Source organism: Bufo bufo, chromosome 1 (genome assembly GCF_905171765.1).
Source record: "Bufo bufo chromosome 1, aBufBuf1.1, whole genome shotgun sequence".
Lineage (NCBI taxonomy): Eukaryota > Metazoa > Chordata > Amphibia > Anura > Bufonidae > Bufo > Bufo bufo.
Genome location: NC_053389.1, coordinates 42,317,850 through 42,344,220, shown reverse-complemented (window position 1 = coordinate 42,344,220; position 26,371 = coordinate 42,317,850).

Here is a 26,371-nt window from a genome sequence, read left to right as displayed (position 1 = left end):
GTGTTTACCATTTAAAGAAACCAGATAAGATTAGAGTAGTATTTGATTGTTCAGCAAAGTACAATGGTGTTGCATTGAATGATCATCTACTAAAAGGACCAGATCTTATAAACGCTCTGCCTGGAGTACTCTGTAGATTCAGAAAGTATCCCGTAGCGGTCATGTATGACGTTGAAAAGATGTTCCACCAGTTTTATGTGAAAAATGAAGATAGAGACTTCCTGAGGTTTCTATGGTGGGAGGACGGCGATACAGACACAGAGCTAGCAGAATACAAAATGAAAGTACACTTGTTTGGAGCAGCATCATCTCCAGGTTGCGCCAATTATGGTATGAAGTACCTGGCTAATCAGAATGAAAAGGATTGCCCATCAGCAGCAAATTTTCTCAAGAAAAACTTTTATGCTGGTATGATAAGTCTAGAGTCTACAGAATCTGCAATCAAACTAGTGAAAGAAAGTCAAGAGTTCTGCGCTAGAGGAAACCTGTGCCTTCACAAATTCATCTCAAACAACAGAGAGGTACTGGAATACATCAGTGACTCTGAACGTGCAGCAACAATGAAGAATGTAGATCTCAATTATGATCATCTTCCAGTTCAGAACGTACTTGGATTGGGATGGAATGTAGAGAACCACAAGTTCTTCTTTGAAGTATCTATTGAAGAGAAAGTTACAACTAGACGAACCATTCTTTCCGCTTATATATTTGATCCATTGGGATTCTTGGCCCCAGTAATCCTCAGAGCAAAAGAAATACTGCCAAAATTATGCATACAGAAGTTGGGATGGGATGAGCCCATACCTGAAAATTTGAGCCCAAGGTGAGAGAGTTGGATAAGAGACTTGCAAAACTTGAGAGAAGTTTGGATACCCAGATGTTTTGTACCTCATGATTTGGGTAAGTACAAGAAAATAGAACTTCATCACTTTTCAGATGCCAGTAGTTATGGATATGGTCAGTGCTCCTACATCACAGTGATAGGAGAAGAAAAGATAAACTGTGCCCTGGTTATGGGGAAGGCCAGAGTTGCACCTACCATTATTCAGACAATACCAAGACTTGAACTGACAGCAGCTGTAGTTTCAGCATCAGTAAGCAAGTTTCTGAGAGAAGAATTGGAATTGAAAATAGATGAAGAATATTTTTGGACAGACTCATAAGACTCACAAGTTGTCCTAGGATACATAAATAACGAAGCTCAAAGATTCTATATCTTTGTCGTCAACAGAGTTGAGAAAATTCGTTAAATAACAAATCCAGAACATTGGCATCACATTGACACAAAGGATAACCCAGCAGATCATTTTTCAAGAGGCCTGAATGTCACTGAATTGAATAATTCAAATTGGTTCACAGGTCCAGAGTTCCTTTGGGAAAAGGAAATCACGCCCAGTAAAGGTTACACAGAATTGTCAAGATGACATACTTGAAAGATTAGCCAGATGTTCAAAATGGAATACAGTCATAAACGTAGTAGCTTGAATTCAACGTTTGGCAAAGGGAATCAGAAAGAAGGAATTGTTGTATGTAGAAGAAAGACTGAAAGCTGAAGAAACAGTCATAAGACTCATTCAACAGAGATTCTACAGTGAAGAGTTGAAGAGACTTAGTCAAGAACCTAAAAGGCTTCCAAACAACCACCCATTGTACAAGCCTAATCTTGTTCTGCAGGATAGTATACTGAAGGTGGGAGGGAGACTGGAAAATGCATTGTTACCTAGCAGAGTGAAGCATCCAGCAATTCTTCCCAAAAACTCTACCTTCACAAGATTGATTATTGATCACTACAGCAACATATCCTTGCATCAAGCAAGAGGCTTTACCCAAAGATGTTTGAGAGAAGGTGTTTACTGGACAGTGAAAGGAAGCAAAGTTAAATCAAAGTATATAAGTAAATGTGTAGTCGCTGAAAGGCATGTAGACCTACCGAAGAACAAAGAATGGCAGATTTACCAGCAGATCGTGTAAACCCTTAATCACCATTTCTTTATAGCGGAATGGATTGTTTTGGTCCATTCATCACCAAACCGAACCGCAAGGAGTACAAAAGATATGGACTAATATTTACATGTCTAAGCTCCAGAGAAATTCACCTGGAAATGTTAGAAGATATGTCAACTGACACATTCATCAACGCCTTGAGATTTTTCATAGCAATTAGAGGTACCGTCAGAGAGCTTAGATCTGACCAAGGATCTAATTTTGTTGGCGCAAAGAATGAATTGAAGAAATCTCTAAAAGAGATTGATAAATAAAAAGTAAGTAGTATTTGTTAGAGAAACAGTTTGATTTTCATATAAATGCTCCATGCAAGCCATACAGGAGGAGTTTGGGAAAGACAAATCAGAACTATAAGAAATGTGTTCAGTGTTATAAAAGAATGCTGGAAGAATAGATTATGCTTCACTTAGGACCCTATTCTATGAAGTAATTAGTGATGAGCGGGAGGTGCCATATTCGATTTCGCGATATTTCGCGAATATTCGAATGAATATTCGCATTATTTTCGCCGAAATCGAATATTCGTAATTATTTTATTTTTCGCGAATAATATGCGAATAAATTTTTCGTACGATTTTTTTTCCTGTATAAGGTAACGTTCCTATGACTATGGCTAGGCTAATATGTGTATTTTACGAAATTTCTTAATACTGCTCTAACTCCGTCTTTTAGAATATTCGTAATATTCTAAAAGACGGAGTTAGAGCAATATTACGAATATTCTAAAAGACGAAGTTAGAGCAATATTAAGAAATTTCGTATAATACACATAGATTGTAATTTAGCTAATATAGTGCTATAATCCTTTTTTTTTTCTTATCTAATTTTTTTGGCCTCTTCTGAACTTCAGTTTTTGGAAAATATGTACACTATTAAAAAAATTACTTTAGCAGTATATTAGCTAGATTACAATCTATATGTGTATTTTACGAAATTTCTTAATACTGCTCTAACTTCGTCTTTTAGAATATTCGTAATATTGCTCTAACTCCGTCATTTTGAATATTACGAATATGCCGTATTTTTCGAATATAGTGCTATATTCTTGATTTTCGTATATAGCACTATTTTCGAAAAATTTCGAGTCATTTCATCAGTCAAGTATTACTATGCTTATTGCTAATGCTTAAAGCTTGTGTGCGGATCGCATGTTGTAAAGACGTTTTTATTTTCGCAAAGGCAAAGGCTAGGTTATGTTCCATGACAAGCAACCGTGTCGAGAATTCACTTGACATGTAAAAAGTGTTCAGTTACTCATATAATTTTGGCTCTTTCTTATATTGTATGCGAAAATTCGCTACCATTAAATTCCTAAAAAAATTCTGTTCGTGTAATGGTTAGCTGGCTCTTCCCAATACTCATATAATTTTGACTCTTTCTTATATTGTATGCGAAAATTCGCTACCATTAAATTCGTAAAAAAATTCTGTTCGTGTAATGGTTAGCTGGCTCATCCAAACTACTGTTAGCTGCTTTTGCTTACAGCTTGTGTGCGATTTATAATATGTGAGTTGTTCTAAATGCATTGGGCCTAATAAATTATATTTCTATTATTTTATTAGCTTAAAAGGAAACGAAATTTCGTTTTAACAAATATAGAGGCAAATATTCTTATTCTTCGTGAATTCTCGAAGTTGCGATATTCGCAATAAAAATTCGCAATTCGAATATTCGCTCTCAACACTAGAAGTAATGTCTATTGTTAACAGTCGTCCACTTACAGATGATAACATCAACGATCCAACAAGTTTGGACCCTTTAACTCCCAACCATCTACTTCACCTTAAGTCTGATTACATATAGCCACCACCTGGCAAGTTCACCAAAGAGGATTTATATGCCAAAAGGAGATGGCGAAGAGTTCAATATCTATCAGATCAGTTTTGGAATAGATGGAGGAAAGAGTACTTAGCCAATCTTATGCTAAGAAGTAAATGGCAAACACCCAGAAGAAATGTCCAAGTTGGTGACATAGTGTTAGTGAAAGAGGAAGATTTACCTAGGAGTCAATGGAAATTGGCCAAAGTTCTAGAAGTTCAAAAGGATGAAGACTAGGGATGAGCGAACCCGAACTTTTGGGGTGTCCGTGACACGGACCCGAACCCGAACATTTTAGTAAAAGTCCGGGTTCGGGTTCGGTGTTCGTCGTTTTCTTGGCGCTTTTTGAAAGGCTGCAAAGCAGCCAATCAACAAGCGTCATACTACTTGCCCCACGAGGCCATCACAGCCATACCTACTATTGGCATGGCTGTGATTGGCCAGTGCAGCATGTGACCCAGCCTCTATTTAAGCTGGAGTCACGTAGCGCCGCACGTCACTCTGCTGTGCTTAGTGTAGGGAGAGGTTGCAGCTGCGACGTTAGGGCGAGATTAGGCAGTGATTAACTCCTCCAAAACACTTAAGTCAGTGATCGATCTACAGCTGTGGATCATTGAACTGCTGCTATTCAATTGCTCACTGTTTTTAGGCTGCCCAGAGCGTTTTTCAGTCACTTTTTTCTGGGGTGATCGGCGGCCATTTTGTGGCTTGTGGTGCGCCAGCACAAGCTGCCACCAAGTCCATTTAACCATCAATAGTGTGGTTATTTTTTTGCTATATCCTACATCAGGGGCAAGCTGCCACCAAGTCCATTTAACCATCAATAGTGTGGTTATTTTTGGGCTATATCCTACATCAGGGGCAAGCTGCCACCAAGTCCATTTAACCATCAATAGTGTGGTTATTTTTTTGCTATATCCTACATCAGGGGCAAGCTGCCACCAAGTCCATTTAACCATCAATAGTGTGGTTATTTTTTGGCTATATCCTACATCAGGGGCAAGCTGCCACCAAGTCCATTTAACCATCAATAGTGTGGTTATTTTTATGCTATATCCTACATCAGGGGCTTGGCTGTGCTTGCTATTTTATTGAGGGGTGAAATACAATTGCCAAAATAGCAGTACCCTAAATCTGGTGTTTCAGCTGTGGCCAGCCAATTGTAATACTGTCTGCTGTCTGGCAAAGGATATATTTTTGTTCTGGGTTGAAATACAATTCCCAACTTAGCAATTTCCTAAATTAGTGGTTTCTGCTGTATCAGGCCTACTTTAAATCTATCCCTAAAAGGGTATATTAGATTCAAGATGCTGATAGGGTCATTCTCAATAACTTCACACACACGCTACTGTGCATATCCAAGTCTAATTCTGTCCGTAAACGTATACCTGTCACCCAGCGCCTAAATAATAGGCCTCAAATTTATATTCAGCTAAATCTGTCATTATTGCTGTAGCTGGTCAAGTTATTTTGTGTCCGTCAAAGCACAGTTTTTATTCTGGGTTGAAATACAATTCCCAACCTAGCAATTTCCTAAATTAGTGGTTTCTGCTGTATCAGGCCTACTTTAAATCTATCCCAAAAAAAGGGTATATTAGATTCAAGGTGCTGATAGGGTCATTCTCAATAACTTCACACACACGCTACTGTGCATATCCAAGTCTAATTCTGTCCGTAAACGTATACCTGTCACCCAGCGCCTAAATAATAGGCCTCAAATTTATATTCAGCTAAATCTGTGGTTATTGCTGTAGCTGGTCAAGTTATTTTGTGTCCGTCAAAGCACAGTTTTTGTTCTGGGTTGAAATACAATTCCCAACCTAGCAATTTCCTAAATTAGTGGTTTCTGCTGTATCAGGCCTACTTTAAATCTATCTCTAAAAGGGTATATTAGATTCAAGGTGCTGATAGGGTCATTCTCAATAACTTCACACACACGCTACTGTGCATATCCAAGTCTAATTCTGTCGTAAACGTATACCTGTCACCCAGCGCCTAAATAATAGGCCTCAAATTTATATTCATCTAAATCTGTGGTTATTGCTGTAGCTGGTCAAGTTATTTTGTGTCTGTCAAAGCACAGTTTTTGTTCTGGGTTGAAATACAATTCCCAACCTAGCAATTTCCTAAATTAGTGGTTTCTGCTGTATCAGGCCTACTTTAAATCTATCCCTAAAAGGGTATATTAGATTCAAGGTGCTGATAGGGTCATTCTCAATAACTTCACACACACGCTACTGTGCATATCCAAGTCTAATTCTGTCCGTAAACGTATACCTGTCACCCAGCGCCTAAATAATAGGCCTCAAATTTATATTCAGCTAAATCTGTGATTATTGCTGTAGCTGGTCAAGTTATTTTGTGTCCGTCAAAGCATAGCTTTTGTTCTGGGTTGAAATACAATTCCCAACCTAGCAATTTCCTAAATTAGTGGTTTCTGCTGTATCAGGCCTACTTTAAATCTATCCCTAAAAGGGTATATTAGATTCAAGGTGCTGATAGGGTCATTCTCAATAACTTCACACACACGCTACTGTGCATATCCAAGTCTAATTCTGTCCGTAAACGTATACCTGTCACCCAGCGCCTAAATAATAGGCCTCAAATTTATATTCAGCTAAATCTGTCATTACTGCTGTGCCTGTATTAGTGTAATACGGTACCTAAATAGATAGCCAGATAGTACATTGGGCCAAATAATATTTTTCTTATTGTGGTGAACGGTAACAATGAGGAAAACATCTAGTAAGGGACGCGGACATGGTCGTGGTGGTGTTAGTGGACCCTCTGGTGCTGGGAGAGGACGTGGCCGTTCTGCCACAGCCACACGTCCTAGTGTACCAACTACCTCAGGTCCCAGTAGCCGCCAGAATTTACATGGATATTTGGTGGGGCCCAATGCCGTTCTAAGGATGGTAAGGCCTGAGCAGGTACAGGCATTAGTCAATTGGGTGGCCGACAGTGGATCCAGCACGTTCACATTATCTCCCACCCAGTCTTCTGCAGAAAGCGCACAGATGGCGCATGAAAACCAAGCCCATCAGTCTGTCACATCACCCCCATGCATACCAGGGAAACTGTCTGAGCCTCAAGTTATGCAGCAGTCTCTTATGCTGTTTGAAGACTCTGCTGGCAGGGTTTCCCAAGGGCATCCACCTAGCCCTTCCCCAGCGGTGGAAGACATAGAATGAACTAACGCACAACAACTTATGTTTCCTGATGATGAGGACATGGGAATACCACCTCAGCACGTCTCTGATGATGATGAAACACAGGTGCCAACTGCTGCGTCTTTCTGCAGTGTGCAGACTGAACAGGAGGTCAGGGATCAAGACTGGGTGGAAGACGATGCAGGGGACGATGAGGTCCTAGACCCCACATGGAATGAAGGTTGTGCCACTGACTTTCACAGTTCGGAGGAAGGGGCAGTGGTGAGACCGAGCCAACAGCGTAGCAAAAGAGGGAGCAGTGGGCAAAAGCAGAACACCCGCCGCCAAGAGACTCCGCCTGCTACTGACCGCCGCCATCTGGGACCGAGCACCCCAAAGGCAGCTTCAAGGAGTTCCCTGGCATGGCACTTCTTCAAACAATGTGCTGACGACAAGACCCGAGTGGTTTGCACGCTGTGCCATTAACGTTCTGAACCTCAGCACAACCTGCATGACCAGGCACCTGCATGCAAAGCATGAACTGCAGTGGAGTAAACACCTTAAAAACAAGGAACTCACTCAGGCTCCCCCTGCTACCTCTTCTGCTGCTGCCGCCTCGGCCTCTTCCTCCGCCTCTGGAGGAACGTTGGCACCTGCCGCCCAGAAAACATGGGATGTACCACCAACACCACCACCTGCGTCACCAAGCATCTCAACCATGTCACACGGCAGCGTTCAGCTCTCCATCTCACAAACATTTGAGAGAAAGCGTAAATTCCCACCTAGCCACCCTCGATCCCTGGCCCTGAATGCCAGCATTTCTAAACTACTGGCCTATGAAATGCTGTCATTTAGGCTGGTGGACACACACAGTTTCAAACAGCTCATGTCACTTGCTGTCCCACAGTATGTTGTTCCCAGCCGGCACTACTTCTCCAAGAGAGCCGTGCCTTCCCTGCACAACCAAGTATCCGATAAAATCAAGTGTGCACTGCGCAACGCCATCTGTGGCAAGGTCCACCTAACCACAGATACGTGGACCAGTAAGCACGGCCAGGGACGCTATATCTCCCTAACTGCACACTGGGTAAATGTAGTGGCGGCTGGGCCCCAGGCGGAGAGCTGTTTGGCGCACGTCCTTCCGCCGCCAAGGATCGCAGGGCAACATTCTTTGCCTCCTGTCTCCTCCTACTCAGCTTCCTCCTCCTCTTCTTCCACCTGCTCATCCAGTCAGCCACACACCTTCACCACCAACTTCAGCACAGCCCGGGGTAAACGTCAGCAGGCCATTCTGAAACTCATATGTTTAAGGGACAGGCCCCACACCGCACAGGAGTTGTGGCGGGGTATAGAACAACAGAAAGCGACGAGTGGTTGCTGCCGGTGAGCCTCAAGCCCGGCCTGGTGGTGTGGATAATGGGCGAAATCTCGTTGCAGCTCTGGGACTAGCCGGTTTGACGCACATCCCTTGCCTGGCGCATGTGCTGAATTTGGTGGTGCAGAAGTTCATTCGCAACTACCCCGACATGTCAGAGCTGCTGCATAAAGTGCGGGCCGCCTGTTTGCGCTTCCGGCGTTCACATCCTGCCGCTGCTCGCCTGTCTGCGCTACAGCGTAACTTCGGCCTTCCCGCTCACCGCCTCATATGCGACGTGCCCACCAGGTGGAACTCCACCTTGCACATGCTGGACAGACTGTGCGAGCAGCAGCAGGCCATAGTGGAGTTTCAGCTGCAGCACGCACGGGTCAGTCGCACTGCGGAACAGCACCACTTCACCATCAATGACTGGGCCTCCATGCGAGACCTGTGTGCCCTGTTGCGCTGTTTCGAGTACTCCACCAACATGGCCAGTGGCGATGACGCCGTTATCAGCGTTACAATACCACTTCTATGTCTCCTTGAGAAAACACTTAGGGCGATGATGGAAGAGGAGGTGGCCCAGGAGGAGGAGGAGGAGGAAGAGGGGTCATTTTTAGCACTAGCAGGCCAGTCTCTTCGAAGTGACTCAGAGGGAGGTTTTTTGCAACAGCAGAGGCCAGGTACAAATGTGGCCAGACAGGGTCCACTACTGGAGGACGAGGAGGACGAGGATGAGGAGGAGGTGGACGAGGATGAGGATGAAGCATGTTCACAGCGGGGTGGCACCCAACGCAGCTCAGGCCCATCACTGGTGCGTGGCTGGGGGGAAACGCAGGATGATGACGATACGCCTCCCACAGAGGACAGCTTGTCCTTACCTCTGGGCAGCCTGGCACACATGAGCGACTACATGCTGCAGTGCCTGCGCAACGACAGCAGAGTTGCCCACATTTTAACGTGTGCGGACTACTGGGTTGCCACCCTGCTGGATCCACGGTACAAAGACAATGTGCCCACCTTACTTCCTGCACTGGAGCGTGATAGGAAGATGCGCGAGTACAAGCGCACGTTGGTAGACGCGCTACTGAGAGCCTTCCCAAATGTCACAGGGGAACAAGTGGAAGCCCAAGGCGAAGGCAGAGGAGGAGCAAGAGGTCGCCAACTCAGCTGTGTCACGCCCAGCTCCTCTGAGGGCAGGGTTAGCATGGCAGAGATGTGGAAAAATTTTGTCTCCACGCCACAGCTAACTGCACCACCACCTGATACGGAACGTGTTAGCAGGAGGCAACATTTCACTAACATGGTGGAACAGTACGTGTGCACACCCCTCCACGTACTGACTGATGGTTCGGCCCCATTCAACTTCTGGGTCTCCAAATTGTCCACGTGGCCAGAGCTAGCCTTTTATGCCTTGGAGGTGCTGGCCTGCCCGGCGGCCAGCGTTTTGTCTGAACGTGTATTCAGCACGGCAGGGGGCGTCATTACAGACAAACGCAGCCGCCTGTCTACAGCCAATGTGGACAAGCTGACGTTCATAAAAATGAACCAGGCATGGATCCCACAGGACCTGTCCATCCCTTGTGCAGATTAGACATTAACTACCTCCCCTTAACCATATATTATTGTACTCCAGGGCACTTCCTCATTCAATCCTATTTTTATTTTCATTTTACCATTATATTGCGGGGCAACCCAAAGATGAATGAACCTCTCCTCTGTCTGGGTGCCGGGGCCTAAAAATATCTGACAGTGGCCTGTTCCAGTGGTGGGTGACATGAAGCCTGATTCTCTGCTATGACATGAAGACTGATTCTCTGCTGAGTCGCTGACATGAAGCCTGCTTCTCTGTTATGAGACCTCTCTCCTCTGTCTGGGTGCCGGGGCCTAAATTATATGACAATGGACTGTTCCAATGTTGGGTGACGTGAAGCATGATTCTCTGCTATGACATGAAGACTGATTCTCTGCTGACATGAAGCCTGAATCTCTGTTATGGGACCTCTCTCCTCTGCCTGGGTGCCGGGGCCTAAATATCTGACAATGGACTGTTACAATGGTGGGTGACGTGAAGCCTGATTCTCTGCTATGACATGAAGACTGATTCTCTGCTGACATGAAGCCTGATTCTCTGCTATGGGACCTCTCTCCAATTGATATTGGTTAATTTTTATTTATTTTATTTTTATTTTTATTCATTTCCCTATCCACATTTGTTTGCAGGGGATTTAACTACATTTTGCTGCCTTTTGCAGCCCTTTAGCCGTTTCCTGGGCTGTTTTACAGCCTTTTTAGTGACTTCAATGGGGTTCGGGTTCGGGACGAAGTTCGGGTCAGGTTCGGATCCCGAACCCGAACATTTCCGGGAAGTTCGGCCAAACTTCTCGAACCCGAACATCCAGGTGTTCGCTCAACTCTAATGAAGACAAACTAGTAAGAAGAGTGTTGTTACAAATAGGAGACTTAAAACTTGACAAAAAGGAAAACTTCTCACTACTCCACTTGAGTTGGAACATCCTATACAGAAGTTAGACATTTGGAAGTTGAGAACCTGATGGAAAATTCCTCAAATTCATATTTAAGTCCTACCACTAAGATAATAGAATTATAGGTAATTTTGTTGGGAGTGTAGCTGGCCAGCTAAGACCTGTCCTAGTTTGCTAATATAGCTTATATGTTTATACAGCTAGACCTGCCAATAACCTTAATACAGTTCCTATGTTTGTGTGTTAAAGACAAATACAGAGTTATTTACAGTAACTACATGTTTGGATGTCATATAACTGTTATATATTGTGTTCACAGAAGCAGAAAAGACAATATGCCTTTAAGATTCATTGTATGGATATGAGGTAAGCTCAATAATACAGCAGAAACAACAGGAAGCATAGAGTTAAACTGTTGTTGCTGGGCAGGAGTCTAGACTAATCACAGCCAGCCTCACACACAGCAGGAGTTTTGACCAATCACAGTCAGCCTCATACACAGCCTGTGTGGGAAATTCCCCTAGCAGGAGCTGCTGGAATCATTATTCACCAGAGAGAGAAGCTGAACAGACATTCACTCCACTAAGAGCTGTGTTTTATGGAAGCAGAGAGGCCAAAATAGGTATTTAAAACATATTAAAGTCAAGGGTACCTTGTAATTCATCTGTATTCAGCGGCTTGTTGTAAATGTCACTTACAGGATATATTCGGGGTTCGGTAATTGTTTGTTGGAGCACGCCCAGGCCGGTAGCGTGACTCCGTTCTTACGGGTGCTCGTGCTCACGTAGAGCTACCTAGTGACGTCACTTGTACGAGCTATGGATCACTGTGAGTACCAAAATGGATGCTTTTTGGTACTCACAGTGATCCGTAGCTCGTACAAGTTAGGTCACTAGATAGCTCTAAGTAAGCACGAGCACCCGTAAGAACTGAGTCACGCCACCGGAAAAGTCAAAATAACCTGAAAAAGATGGGTAACAGGTATAATCATGTGGCTGACAGGAGACGTATGAATGGTCCGGACCTGAGAGTGGGTGATTCTGTGTGACTGTCCACAAGAAACATTAAGCTTAAGGTACCTTCTTGGAAGTTGGGCCCAAGATTTATTGGTCCATATAAGATCACTGCCATTGTTAAGTCTGTAGCTTTCCGTCTTGAACTTCCTCAGGATTTGAAAATTCATAACGTATTTCATAAGTCGTTGTTGAAGAAATGTGTCAAACCTGTTGAGTCGTCCTCCTTGCCTCCCGCTCCTGTCATGGTGGACAGTAATTTTGAATTTCAAATTAGCAGGATTGTCGACTCCCGAGTTCTCCGTAGATCCCTCCAGTATCTCATCCACTGGAAGGGTTACGGACCAGAGGAGAGGATGTCGGTTCCAGCGGCCGATGTTAATGCGAATCGTCTGGTGAAGGCCTTTCACAGAGCCCATCCTGATAAGGTCGGTCCTGGGTGCCCGGAGGTCACCCGTAGAAGGGGGTGTACTGTCACGGTCCCTCAGGGGGCTGATGGCAGGAGATCAAGGAGACTGGCTGAGCGTGGAGGAATCTAGGAGCCTCCTTAATTTCTCTTGATTCGGTATTGATAGGGTTAATGACCACTTCCCTTTTATCAGCTGTTGCTCAGTGGTCATCACTTCTACCCTTGATAGTCTGACCCCACCCTTCTGACTATGCGGTAGATAGCTTCATTTTGGTTTGGCTGAGCTGGTGTGAGGTCGTTTCTGGTGTTCTGGCTCATCCATCTCTATTATATTCCCTGTTGTTTGTATCTGGGCAGAGACTTCCTTTCGTCCATCTTGGGAGGAATGGGTTGTCTCTGGTCCTAACCTTATTCCAGGGCCTTATAGGGAATAAAGGGCCTAGGTATCCTGCATATGAATATTCCTACCTTCAAGGTCTATTCATATTGATAGGTAGTTAGGGCCCAGATCAGGGTTGTTTTGGAGGTGTCCTGTTCCTTCCCTAGTTTCCAGGCCCAGTTACTGTTCCCTTTCCCTCCTGTGTTTAGTGTGGAATTTTTCCCCCACACTGATCATGACAGCCAGATACAACAATTGTCCTTAAAAGGACTTTTGGGTCTCTAACAAGTTTTTTCAAAAAAAAAAAATAGTATTTCACTCCCTACACTGTCTGTCCCTTCTTCAGCACAGCTCTCCCTGACTATATAGCACCCGATGGTGCATTCCAGCCAGCCAATCACTGTAATTCCAGTAGCCAACATGGCCACAGCATTACAGTGAAGGGCAGCACTCACCCGCACGTTTATTGGCAGCGTATTGGCAGCCAACAAACATGCGGGGAGGAGACTCAAGTATCTCGCTCGAGCACACATGGTGTTCAGCCAAACACAGCAATGTGCCGAGCATAGCGATGCTCGAGCCTAACTCGTGTTCGGCCGAGCATGCTCGCCCAACACTAGTGCTCGATCAACACTAGTGTACAGATATAAAGTATATACAGCAGTATACTGATATGTCAGGTATGAGGTATAATAGATGTTGTATGTACAGATATATAGTATATACAGCAGTATACTGATATTTCAGGTATGAGGTATAATAGATGTAGTGTGAACAGCTATATAGTATATACAGCAGTGTAATTATATGTTAGGTATGAGATATAATAGATGCAGTGTGCACAGGTATATAGTAAATACAGCAGTATACTGATATGTTAGGTATGAGGTATAACATATGCAGTATGTACAGATATATAACATACACAGCAGTGTACTTGTCACACACACAGGGAGTGGGGAAGTGACCACTGAGCTCAACCCGCACCCCTGTCCCTGCCTACTTGCCTCGCAAGTCATAGTGACAAGGAACAACTGGCCGACAAACCCTCAACTAGGATAAGTGCAGGGAAGATGGACAAAACACACAACAGAGCAGTCAAACAAGCCGAGTCTATAACCAGGAGAGCAGCAAGGTACCAGAGGAGCAAGCAGAGGATCGTCAGGAGGAAGCCGAAGTCAGAACCAGGAGGGAACGCCAAGACCAATAGATGAGACGGACGGTAAGTATAACACGAGCAGGAGAACAACAATCTATGTAAGTAATCACAGGAAGGACCTCAATAACAGGCAATCTGTGGCCAGCAGATTGCCTGTTTAAATAGGGCGCTAGTGGAGTCATGTGACGTGGCCACCGCCACATGACTCCTAAGTTCCAATCCAGCCGAGCACCGAGTGAGCAACTCGGCGCTCAGCCCTATTGCGGTTACCACGGGAATGGGCAACGCTGGGTGTGCTGATGACGCAAGCGCGCCCCGGCCATCCCCGCCTCCTGGAACCCCACACAGAGCGCACCGTGACAGTACCCCCCCTTTTACGTGGGGCCACTGGACCCAAGTCCCCAGGTGACAGCGTCTCAGGATGTTCTACATTAAATTTTTTAACAAGTCTAGAGGCATGAACATCCTTAGCTGGTACCCAGGACCTTTACTCCGGTCCATAGCCTTTCCAGTGCACCAGGTATGTAAAGAGTTACGGACTCTCCTAACATCCAATATCTTGGAAACCACAAACTCTACGGAATCATTAACCAGTACTGGCGGCGGAGCGGACTGTGAAGGAACAACAGGTGCAACATGTCTCTTAAGCAGAGATTTGTGGAAGACGTCATGAATGTGGAAAGACTCGGGCAGTTACTGGGTTAATTACCTCCGTAATCTCGTACAAACCTATAAAGCGAGGTGCAAACTTTTTGGAGGCCAACTTAAGAGTCAAATTTTTAGAAGATAGCCACACCTTCTCCCCAACCTGAAAATCCATCCCCTTAGAACGTTTCTTATTAGCTTTGATTTTAATACTGTTTTCTAGGTTCGACTAAACCCGAGCCCAAACTGTGCACAGTTCTAATGAGACCTTATCCGCCTTGTGGTTAGACGAGGAGACAGATGATCCAGAATGAAAACGAGGATGGAAACCATAATTACAAAAGAATGGGGAGACACCAGCTGAGGAATTAACATGGTTGTTTATAGCAAATTCTGCCAAAGGAAGGTACTTAAAGAGGACCTTTCACCTGGAAAAACATTGTGAACTAAGTATCCTGACATATACAGCGGCGCCCAGGGATCTCACTGCACTTACTATTATCCCTGGGCACCGCTCCGTTCTCCCGTTATGTCCTCCGGTATCTTCGCTCAGTAAGTTATAGTAGGCGGTGTCTGCCCTTGTTCTGTGGGCGTCTCCTTCTCCTAGGCTGTAGCGCTGGCCAATCGCAGCGCACAGCTCACAGCCTGGGAGAAGGAGACGCCCACAGAACAAGGGCAGACACCGCCTACTATAACTTACTGAGCGAAGATACCGGAGGGCATAACGGGAGAACGGAGCGGCGCCCAGGGATAATAGTAAGTGCAGTGAGATCCCTGGGCGCCGCTGTATATGTCAGGATACTTAGTTCACAATGTTTTTCCAGGTGAAAGGTCCTCTTTAACTCATAATTGTTGATCATCGGAGACGTATGACCTGAGAAACTGCTCCACAGACTGATTAAGTCGTTCAGTCTGCCCATTACTCTCAGGATGATAGGCAGACGAGAAAGACAATGAAATTTGGCACCAATTCAGCCAATCTGACAGAAGGCTCTCCAAAATCTAGACACAAACTGGACCCCCCTATCAGACACAATGTTCTCGGGAATACCATGCAAACGTACAATTTGTTCTACAAATACAGAGGCCAGAGTCTTAGCATTGGGAAGCTTAGGAAGAGGAACAAAGTGTACCATCTTGCTGAACCTATCGATCACTACCCAAACCACAGTTTTACCCTCCGCAGGTGGCAGGTCCGTGATGAAATCCATAGAAATATGGGACCAGGGTTTACTGGGAATGGGTAGGGTTCGCAACTCACCAGCAGGGTGAGTTCTAGGGGATTTAGACTTAGTACACACCTCGCAGGCCGAAACATAGGCCTTGACATTCTTGAATAGGGTGGGCCACCAGTAAGACCTTGATACCAGCTCTTTAGTACTCTCGATATCAGGATGTCCACACAAAACAGAATCATGACACTCACCCAAAAGCTGGAGACAGATTTGTTCGGGAACAAACAACTTATCTGTTGGTGTGGGTGCCAGGGCCAGATGTTGTTCTGCCTTAATAAGAGCCGTAAGATCTTGGGACAAGGCTGCTAAAAAGACATTAGCTGGCAGTATGGTTTCAGGTGGTGCGCCGTAGGCTGAAACGCACAAAAACTCTGAGATAAGGCATCGGCCTTCACGTTCTTTCTTCCTGGCCTGAAAGTGAAGGAGAAATTAAAACGTGTAAAAAACAATGCCCATCTGGCTTGACGAGGATTCAACCTCTCAGGAGACTCAAGAAACATTAGATTTTTGTGATCGGTGACAACGGTGACACAATGTTTAGCACCTTCAAGAAAATGCCTCAACTCCTCAAGCGCCCATTTAATGGCTAGCAACTCCTGATTCCCCAGGTCATATTCTCTCTCTGTGGGAGAAAATTTCTGGAAAAGAAGGGGCAAGGCCTTAAATTGGTAAGAGTAGAAGGGCCTTGTGAGAGGACCGTCCCTATTCAGTCCTCGGAGGCATCCACCTCCACAATGAAAGGTCTCTCTTGATCCAGCTGAATCAAAACAGGTGCGCTACTGAAAGCCTTTTTAAGAGTTTCAAATGCCTCAATAGCTTCAACAGACCAGTTATCCAGGTCCGCCCCTTTTTTGGTGAGGTCAGTCAAGGGTTTAGAAATTACCGAAAAATTCTTTATAAATCTACGGTAATAATTATCGAACCCCAAAAAACGTTGTAAGGCCTTTAAGGACGATGGCCTTACCCAATCCATAATTGCTAATATCTTGCTAGGATGCATTTTAAAGGCGTGAGGAGTGAGAACATACCCGAGATATAATATCTCTTGTACCCCAAAAATAAATTTCTCCTGTTTGGCAGCCAAATGATTCTTCCTCAAAATCTCCAACACTTGTTTAACATGAAACACATGACTCTCAAGTTCAGGGTAAAAAATAAAAACATCACCAAGGTAAACAATCACAAATTTACACAAGAATTCTCTGAAAATATCATTCATAAAATTTTGGAACACCCCTGGTGCATTGCTGAGTCCAAAAGGCATTACAAGATATTCGAAGTGTCCAGCTGAAGTATTGAAAGCTGTCTTCCACTCGTCTCCCTCCTTGATTCGAATTAAGTTATATGCCCCCTCCAAATCAATTTTAGAGAACCAGTAAGTTCCCTGTACTTGATTAAACAAATTGAGAATCAACAGGAGGGGGTATTGATTCTTAATCGTAATCTTATTTAATTCCCGATAATCGATACAAGGTCTGAGGCCTCCATCCTTCTTTTTCACAAAGAAGAATCCCGCCCCCATAGGAGATACAGAAGGTCTAATGTGCCCCTTACTGAGACTCTCCTTAACATAATCCTCCATGACTTTGCGTTCAAGCCTAGAAATATTATATGTAGTATACAAGATAGAGAGACGGAGAATCAGCGGCACTGCTACTTTCACCCCAAATTCACCCCAATGTTGCCGGATATCACAAACCAAGGTCCCAGCAGATATGCACAGGTTGGTGTGGTGCTCAGAGAGGGAGCGGATGCCTTTTTTACAGTGTGCAATGATAAGGACTATGTGTACTCAATGAGCACTAGGTCATTGGAGGCAAAAATCTTTCAATTAGCAGACAGAGAAGTACGCCTGTTTTGGACTATTAAGTCCCTGACCTCATATAAGGAATGTAATCGTGTCCCACGGGGACTGAGAGTTTACAAAGAAATGTATCAATATGAGGAGGATGAAAGCTTTGTGGAATCTTGGAAAAGCATGCATCTGGATTTCTCTATGCAAGTATTGAACCTGGTCCTACTACGGGACGAAAAAGAATACACTGAGGTTGAACGGGATCTAGAAAAAGCGCATGCTGAACTTAAAACAAGGCTAACTGAGACACAGTACACCAACTTTGATAAAAGATTGAGCAAAAAGCTCACCGTCACTCAAATGGAAGTAAAGGAATGGAAACGAGATAAATTTCTGAGAGATAAAAACGACTACGAAAACGACAGGGTCTTTGGAACAAGAAGAGAGGCCGCTCTAAACGCAACCCACGCCGACTCCGGAGTGATTTCTGGACTACAGATTCAGACTCTAGCCAGTCAGAAAGTGGAGTGAGTGGTCCCGCTAATAGTGGCCCCCCTTTAGGAAAAGAACCCGAAGGGGGCGAGGGAACCGTAAAAGAAAGGAACATCCAGACCCGCAAGTCCATGAGAAGAAGGAGACAGGTCTCATGGAAACAGTAGAGACCTCACACCCTAACCCTTCCCCGCAGGACCTTCCTAACATCGTAGTCAACCTTACCCCATATGAATTGCCCCCGAGCTGTCTCTCACTCCTCCAACGAGGGCTGGGATACAGCTTAGTGGAACAATTCAACTTGGTAGACTTTGAAATAGATTTGTATCGAGCTGTCCGGAAATTATTCCTTAAAATTTTTTTTTCTGAAAGTAGTTCAATACGTCCCCCACCCCTTTCTGGTGAAGTCTCTGCACGTATGGCTTGTGCTGCTTTTCACTTACAGCAACGCTTTACTCACGAGGAGATTTAATGTGTTGAGTTCCTTGCTGATATTGAGAGCGAAAGTGCCATTGTACCCGAACATCAGGTAGGATTTCTAGGCGGCATCAGGTCCACGTTTCTCCCCCCCATGCCAACGGGCTCAGCCATTGACCTTTTTTATAAAAGAGTACTTAGGGATGTACGTGCACTGATTTATCCAGTGGCACCCCCCAACATTACTCGGGAGGAGTGGTTGGCTCTGAAGTGGCTTGACGGTTTAGATGACATTGTCATCAAACCCGCTGACAAGGGGGGAACGTGGTCCTGATGACCAAGGTATACTATTTGGAGGAAGCAGCTAGGCACCTCGAGGACAGAAATGTCTACGAGAAATTAAGTGTAAATCCAGTCCCTCCCATACTCGCCAAGTTACAGGAGCTACTTGACAGGTATATAGACATACAGTTCCTGCCTAAAAGTACCTTGGAGAAACTGATCCCCAAGTTTCCAAAAAACCCTGCCTGGTATTTTGTGCCCAAGTTACACAAGTCGCTGTCCCGGCCCCCTGGGCGACCTATTGTCGCCGGAGTAGGATCAGCGACTGAACCCATCTCTAGATACATCGATTGGTTGTTGAGGCCCTTGCTTAAGGGCACTCCCACATATCTCAAGGACACCGGGGACTTCCTCCGCGCCCTCGACAACTTTTAGTGGCGGGAGGAATTCCACCTTGTGTCCTTGGATGTGGAGAGTTTGTATACGAGAATTCCCCATGATCTGGGTCTGAAAGCCATTGGTATGGCTTTGAGTCGCTCTGACAAGGGCCCCATGTTCTCTAGATTCATTCAGGAATCTCTGGACTTGGTGCTCACCAACAACGTGTTTCAATTTGATCGGCAGTGGTACCACCAGATTCTAGGTACAGCGATGGGCACACCGGTATCGTGCACTTTCGCGAACCTGTATCTGGCGGTATTCGGAGAGTCTTACATCTTTTCATTGGGGAACCAATTCCTGAGATATATCCACCTCTATCTGCGCTATGTGGACAATGTGTTCCTGGTCTGGTCGGACAGCGAGGAGTTGTGTAGGCAATTTGTACATCATTTAAATAATACAAACCACATGAATATGAGATTTACTCTCAATTTCGGTGGTGATTCCCTGGATTTCTTGGATGTAAGAGTTACCATAGAAAATGGCATCCTCCATACCACAGGATACCGTAAGCCTACTGCAACCAACTCGCTGCTCCACCAGACCAGCTTCCACCCACCTGCCGTAAAGGAGGCGGTCCCGTTTGGACAATTCATCCGTCTCCTCAGAATTAACAGCACAGATGAGGCTTACTTTAGTCAGGCCCACCAACTCAAGGAGAGGCTGTTGGAGAGGGGTTACCCCCGCAGAGACGTAGTCGAGGCCCTGTATCGGGCTAGCCAGTACGCATGTCACAACCTCCTTAGTGATAGGATAAAAGATAGCGAGAATGACAGATTTGCATTTGTCTTCAAATTTAGTCCGGCAGCGGGCATAGTGAGACAAGCCATGTTAAACAATTGGGACCTCCTCAAAGGTGAGTCCGTTCTAGGGGACCTGGCTTCTAAAAAAACACTAATTACTTTAAAAAAAATGCCACACCCTGAGAGATAAGTTGGTCCACAGTGTGGTGAGACAGTCCAAACAAAGTAACTGGTTGCAGAGTAGGAAACCGCAGGGAAATTATAAGTGTGGTATGTGTTCGTTTTGCCCCCACAATTCACAGAAAAAACTGTTAAGTATGGGAGGAGTCACTTATAAAGTCAAAGATTTTATCACCTGTTGTACACCCTACGTAGTCTATGTTATAATGTGTACCTGTCAGAGGTTTTACATTGGTAGGACCATTAGACCGCTTTTTGAAAGAGTGCGGGAGCATCTGAGTTCCATCAGAACGGGACGGGGTTCCCCTCGCCTGATCGATCATGTCCGTGCGACCCATGGCGGTGATCCATCGTCCCTCTCTTTTGCTGGCATAGAGGCCGTGGGACCCATCCCGAGGGGTGGTGACCGCCACCGCCTCTTGCTGCAGCGGGAGGCACGATGGATCATCAAAACTTGCGCCATGGGCCTGCACGGCCTTAATGATAAAAATGATATGGCAGTATTCCTGTGATGTTTGTCTAGCCTTTTCCTGACTCTGCCACTTGCTTACAAAATGTAATTGCCTGTAGTCATATGAGACTATTTTTGCCTATATACCTTGTTGCGCTCTTTGAATTGCACATATTGTATCCTTTTCTTGATTTTAGTTACATAGTTGCGCACCTGGTTACCTTAGTGATGATCGGGTGTCCGCCCATATAAAGTACGGCTATGCGTGCCTGTGTTGACAGCGGTCCGAGGAAGCGCAAGTCTCGCGCCGTCACCGCCCACTCACATTAAAGGGCCATTCCGCTCCCCAGCCTGCGAACTATCAGCAAATAATAAAGCCTTGAAGTTCTTCGATGCAGAGTGCCGCGATTCCTTTCATCTATGTTCTTGTCATACCTAGAAATATTATAGATGTGTCCCTTGGGAAACCTAGCACCGTCTACCAATTCAATGGCGCAATTGTGAGACCTATGGGGTGGTAGAGACTCGGGGTCAGATGAGGAGAACACATCCATATATTCCTTAATGAGTAGAGGCAATGTATCAGATTCTGCTGAGACCCCAGATTGCACCACAGACAAGCACAAGTCGCATTAAACCCCCCATTTCACCAGTTCTCCCTTGGTCCAGTCAATAATGGGATTATGTAACTGGAGCCAAGGCATCCCCAGTACTACCTCAACTGGTAAGTTTTCAAGAACTAACAAGGAGCATATTTCGGAGTGACACACCCCCACAGTCAAGGATATCTCAGAGGTGAAATACTTCACAGTACCACCCACCAGGGGGGTGGAAACGATCGCCATGATGTGGATGGGAGTGGGTAGTGTCAAAATCGGAATGCCCAACCCTAGTGCAAATTTATGATCAATAAAGTTGGCAGCAGAACCAGAGTCGATAAAAGCATTACCAGAACATTGGAGGATGCCTGCAGCGGACCACAAGTACCACAATTGACATCCTACACAGGATACCAAATCTGTGGATGTGATAAACAGTAAAAAATAATATAACAAAAACAAAGACAGGTGCACTCTGCGGTCTTACTAACCCTCGTACTGGTGTAAAATTGAGAATTAGCCAACATATCCTGCTTGGAGGACATGTCTGAGCTCGAGTACCACGCCAAGGTTTCACAAGTAGCTCGGCACCTAACGCCAAACCTACCTGGGCTGTATGGGCAATAACAGGAGCCAGTACAGGAGCGCAAGGTCCGACTCAAAGCAATCTCCCAGTAACCTCCAGCATGTGACTATACATACAATGGGAGGAGGCAGAGAGCTCTGAGCCCCACCCAAGACTGGCTGATATAGCCCGGGCCTCACATGTGCACCAGAATGCTGCCTGTAGATGGAAATAAAGGCACACATTCCTCCTGGAACCCTGCACAGAGCGCACTGTGACAGTACTGATATGTGAGGTAGGAGGTATAATAGATGCAGTGTGTACAGGTATATAGTATATACAGCAGTGTACTGATATGTCAGGTATGAGGTATAATAGATGTAGTGTGTACAGATATATAGTATATACAGCAGTGTACTGATATGTCAGGTGCAAGGTATAATAAATGCAGTGTGTACAGATATATAGTATATACAGTAGTGTACTGATATGTGAGGTATGAGGTATAATAGATGCAGTGTGTACAGATATATAGTATACAGGGAGTGCAGAATTATTAGGCAAGTTGTATTTTTGAGGATTAATTTTATTATTGAACAACAACCATGTTCTCAATGAACCCAAAAAACTCATTAATATCAAAGCTGAATATTTTTGGAAGTAGTATTTAGTTTGTTTTTAGTTTTAGCTATTTTAGAGGGATATCTGTGTGTGCAGGTGACTATTACTGTGCATAATTATTAGGCAACTTAACAAAAAACAAATATATACCCATTTCAATTATTTATTTTTACCAGTGAAACCAATATAACATCTCAACATTCACAAATATACATTTCTGACATTCAAAAACAAAACAAAAACAAATCAGTGACCAATATAGCCACCTTTCTTTGCAAGGACACTCAAAAGCCTGCCATCCATGGATTCTGTCAGTGTTTTGATCTGTTCACCATCAACATTGCGTGCAGCAGCAACCACAGCCTCCCAGACACTGTTCAGAGAGGTGTACTGTTTTCCCTCCTTGTAAATCTCACATTTGATGATGGACCACAGGTTCTCAATGGGGTTCAGATCAGGTGAACAAGGAGGCCATGTCATTAGATTTTCTTCTTTTATACCCTTTCTTGCCAGCCACGCTGTGGAGTACTTGGACGTGTGTGATGGAGCATTGTCCTGCGTGAAAATCATGTTTTTCTTGAAGGATGCAGACTTCTTCCTGTACCACTGCTTGAAGAAGGTGTCTTCCAGAAACTGGCAGTAGGACTGGGAGTTGAGCTTGACTCCATCCTCAACCCGAAAAGGCCCCACAAGCTCATCTTTGATGATACCAGCCCAAACCAGTACTCCACCTCCACCTTGCTGGCGTCTGAGTCGGACTGGAGCTCTCTGCCCTTTACCAATCCAGCCACGGGCCCATCCATCTGGCCCATCAAGACTCACTCTCATTTCATCAGTCCATAAAACCTTCGAAAAATCAGTCTTGAGATATTTCTTGGCCCAGTCTTGACGTTTCAGCTTGTGTGTCTTGTTCAGTGGTGGTCGTCTTTCAGCCTTTCTTACCTTGGCCATGTCTCTGAGTATTGCACACCTTGTGCTTTTGGGCACTCCAGTGATGTTGCAGCTCTGAAATATGGCCAAACTGGTGGCAAGTGGCATCTTGGCAGCTGCACGCTTGACTTTTCTCAGTTCATGGGCAGTTATTTTGCGCCTTGGTTTTTCCACACGCTTCTTGCGACCCTGTTGACTATTTTGAATGAAACGCTTGATTGTTCGATGATCACGCTTCAGAAGCTTTGCAATTTTAAGAGTGCTGCATCCCTCTGCAAGATATCTCACTATTTTTGACTTTTCTGAGCCTGTCAAGTCCTTCTTTTGACCCATTTTGCCAAAGGAAAGGAAGTTGCCTAATAATTATGCACACCTAATATAGGGTGTTGATGTCATTAGACCACACCCCTTCTCATTACAGAGATGCACATCACCTAATATGCTTAATTGGTAGTAGGCTTTCGAGCCTATACAGCTTGGAGTAAGACAACATGCATAAAGAGGATGATGTGGTCAAAATACTCATTTGCCTAATAATTCTGCACGCAGTGTATACAGTGCAGTTTCTAGGTAAAATTTCTCTCAGGGCGAGTGTCAAAAAAACTCCCCCCCCCCCCTCAAAACTGCTCAATGAAATAAGTGTCTCCCCATTGTAAAAAATGTGGAACCACATTGCACGGACGGTCACAGTGACGCACCCAGTGACGCACTGTCCCACAGACTCAGGCTCCATTCACAGCAGGCTTCTTTCTCAGCAATGCTCCGGGCGGGCGGTAACAGGCAGGCTCTGCGGGCGGCGGTGCTCACCTCACTACTGTACGTCACGCAGTGCGTGAGGTACAGTGAGTGAGCGCCGCCGCCCGCAGAGCCTGCCTGTGGGGGGACATTATTTTTAATAAGGATCACTATGGACATTATTTAGAATGGAGGCTGCTGTGGGTGTCATTATAACTGTATAATGTCTGATAGGCCTAGTCCTGAGCTGAGTTATATTACCCTGCCCATGCCCTGTATAATAATGTACCCTGATACCCCTTAGTTATATTACCCCAGCGGGGTAATATAACTAAGGGGTATCAGGGATGGGTACATTATTATGCCCTATCAGACATTATACAGTAATGACACCCACAGCAGCCTCCATTCTAAATAATGTCCATAGTGATCCTTATTAAACTTAATGTCCCCCACAGTGACAGTGGCCCCCATTTTCATGTATCCCACAGTGGCCCCCCCATTGTAATTAATGCCCCCCATTGTAATTAATGCCCCCCCCATTGTAATTAATGCCCCCCCATTGTAATTAATGCCCCCCCAGACCATCACTCACCTCACAGCAGGCATCAGCACTGCTCAGGGGCTCAGGGCGGGCGGTAACAGGCAGGCAGTGCGGCGCTCACTCACTCACTGTACGTCACGCGCCTGCGCCGCCTAGTGGGAGGAGCAGGCGCGTGACGTCAGTAAGTGCCACTCGCACTGTCTGAAGAGTGAGAGGATTAGTCGGCACTCGGGCGCAGGTCAGGCGAGATGTCAGACGGAGGGAGCCAGGGCGCACGGCAGAGAAACGACAAGAGGGCGCCCCTGCTGGCGCCCCCCTTCTGACAGCGCCCCGGGCGGACGCCCGTCCCGCCCGCCCCTAGAAACGGCCCTGAGTATATACAGCAGTGTACTGATATGTGAGGTACCAGGTATAATAAATGCAGTGTGTACAGATATATAGCATATAAACCAGTGTATTGATACATCAGGTACGAGGTATAAAAGATGTAGTCAGCACAGATATATCAGTACACCTCTGTATATACTATATACAGCCAGGTCCATAAATATTGGGACATCAACACAATTCTAAAATTTTTGGCTCTATACACCACCGCAATGGATTTGAAATGAAACGAACAAGATGTGCTTTAACTGCAGACTGTCAGCTTTAATTTGAGGGTATTTTCATCCAAATCAGGTGAACATGGTAGGAATTATAACAGTTTGCATATGTGCCTCCCACTTGTTAAGGGACCAAAGGTAATGGGACAGAATAATAATCATAAATCAAACAATACTTGGTTAAAAATCCTTTGCAGTCAATTACAGCCTGTAGTCTGGAACGCATAAACATCACCAGACGCTGGGTTTCATCCCTGGTGATGCTCTGCCAGGCCTCTACTGCAACTGTCTTCAGTTCCTGCTTGTTCTTGGGGCATTTTCCTTTCACTTTTGTCTTCAGCAAGTGTAATGCATGCTCAATCGGATTCAGGTCCGGTGATTGACTTGGCCATTGCATAACATTCCACTTCTTTTCCTTAAAAAAAACTCTTTGGTTGTTTTTGCAGTATGCTTTGGGTCATTGTCCATCTGCACTGTGAAGCGCCGGCCAATGAGTTCTGAAGCATTTGGCTGACTATGAGCAGATAATATTGCCCGAAACACTTCAGAATTCATCCTGCTGCTTTTGTCAGCAGTCACATCATCAATAAATACAAGAGAACCAGTTCCATTGGCAGCCATACAAGCCCACGCCATGACACTACCACCACCATGCTTCACTGATAAGGTGGTATGCTTAGGATCATGAGCAGGTACTTTCCTTCTCCATACTCTTCTCTTCCCATCACTCTGGTACAAGTTGATCTTGGTCTCATCTGTCCATAGAATGTTGTTCCAGAACTGTGAAGGCTTTTTTAGATGTCGTTTGGCAAACTCTAATCTGGCCTTCCTGTTTTTGAGGTTCACCATTGGTTTACAATTTGTGGTGAACCCTCTGTATTCACTCTGGTGAAGTCTTCTCTTGATTGCTGACTTTGACACACATACACCTACCTCCTGGAGAGTGTTCTTGAGCTGGCCAACTGTTGTGAAGGGTGTTTTCTTCACCAGGGAAAGAATTCTTCGGTCATCCACCACAGTTGTTTTCCGTGGTCTTGGTGTTGCTGAGCTCACCGGTGCGTTCCTTTTTTTTAAGAATGTTCCAAACAGTTGTTTTGGCCAGGCCTAATTTTTTTGCTATCTCTCTGATGGGTTTGTTTTGCTTTTTCAGCCTAATGATGGCTTGCTTCACTGATAGTGACAGCTCTTTGGATCTCATCTTGAGAGTTGACAGCAACAGATTCCAAATGCAAATAGCACACTTGAAATGAACTCTGGACCTTTTATCATCTCATTGTAATTGGGATAATGAGGGAATAACACACACCTGGCCGTCGA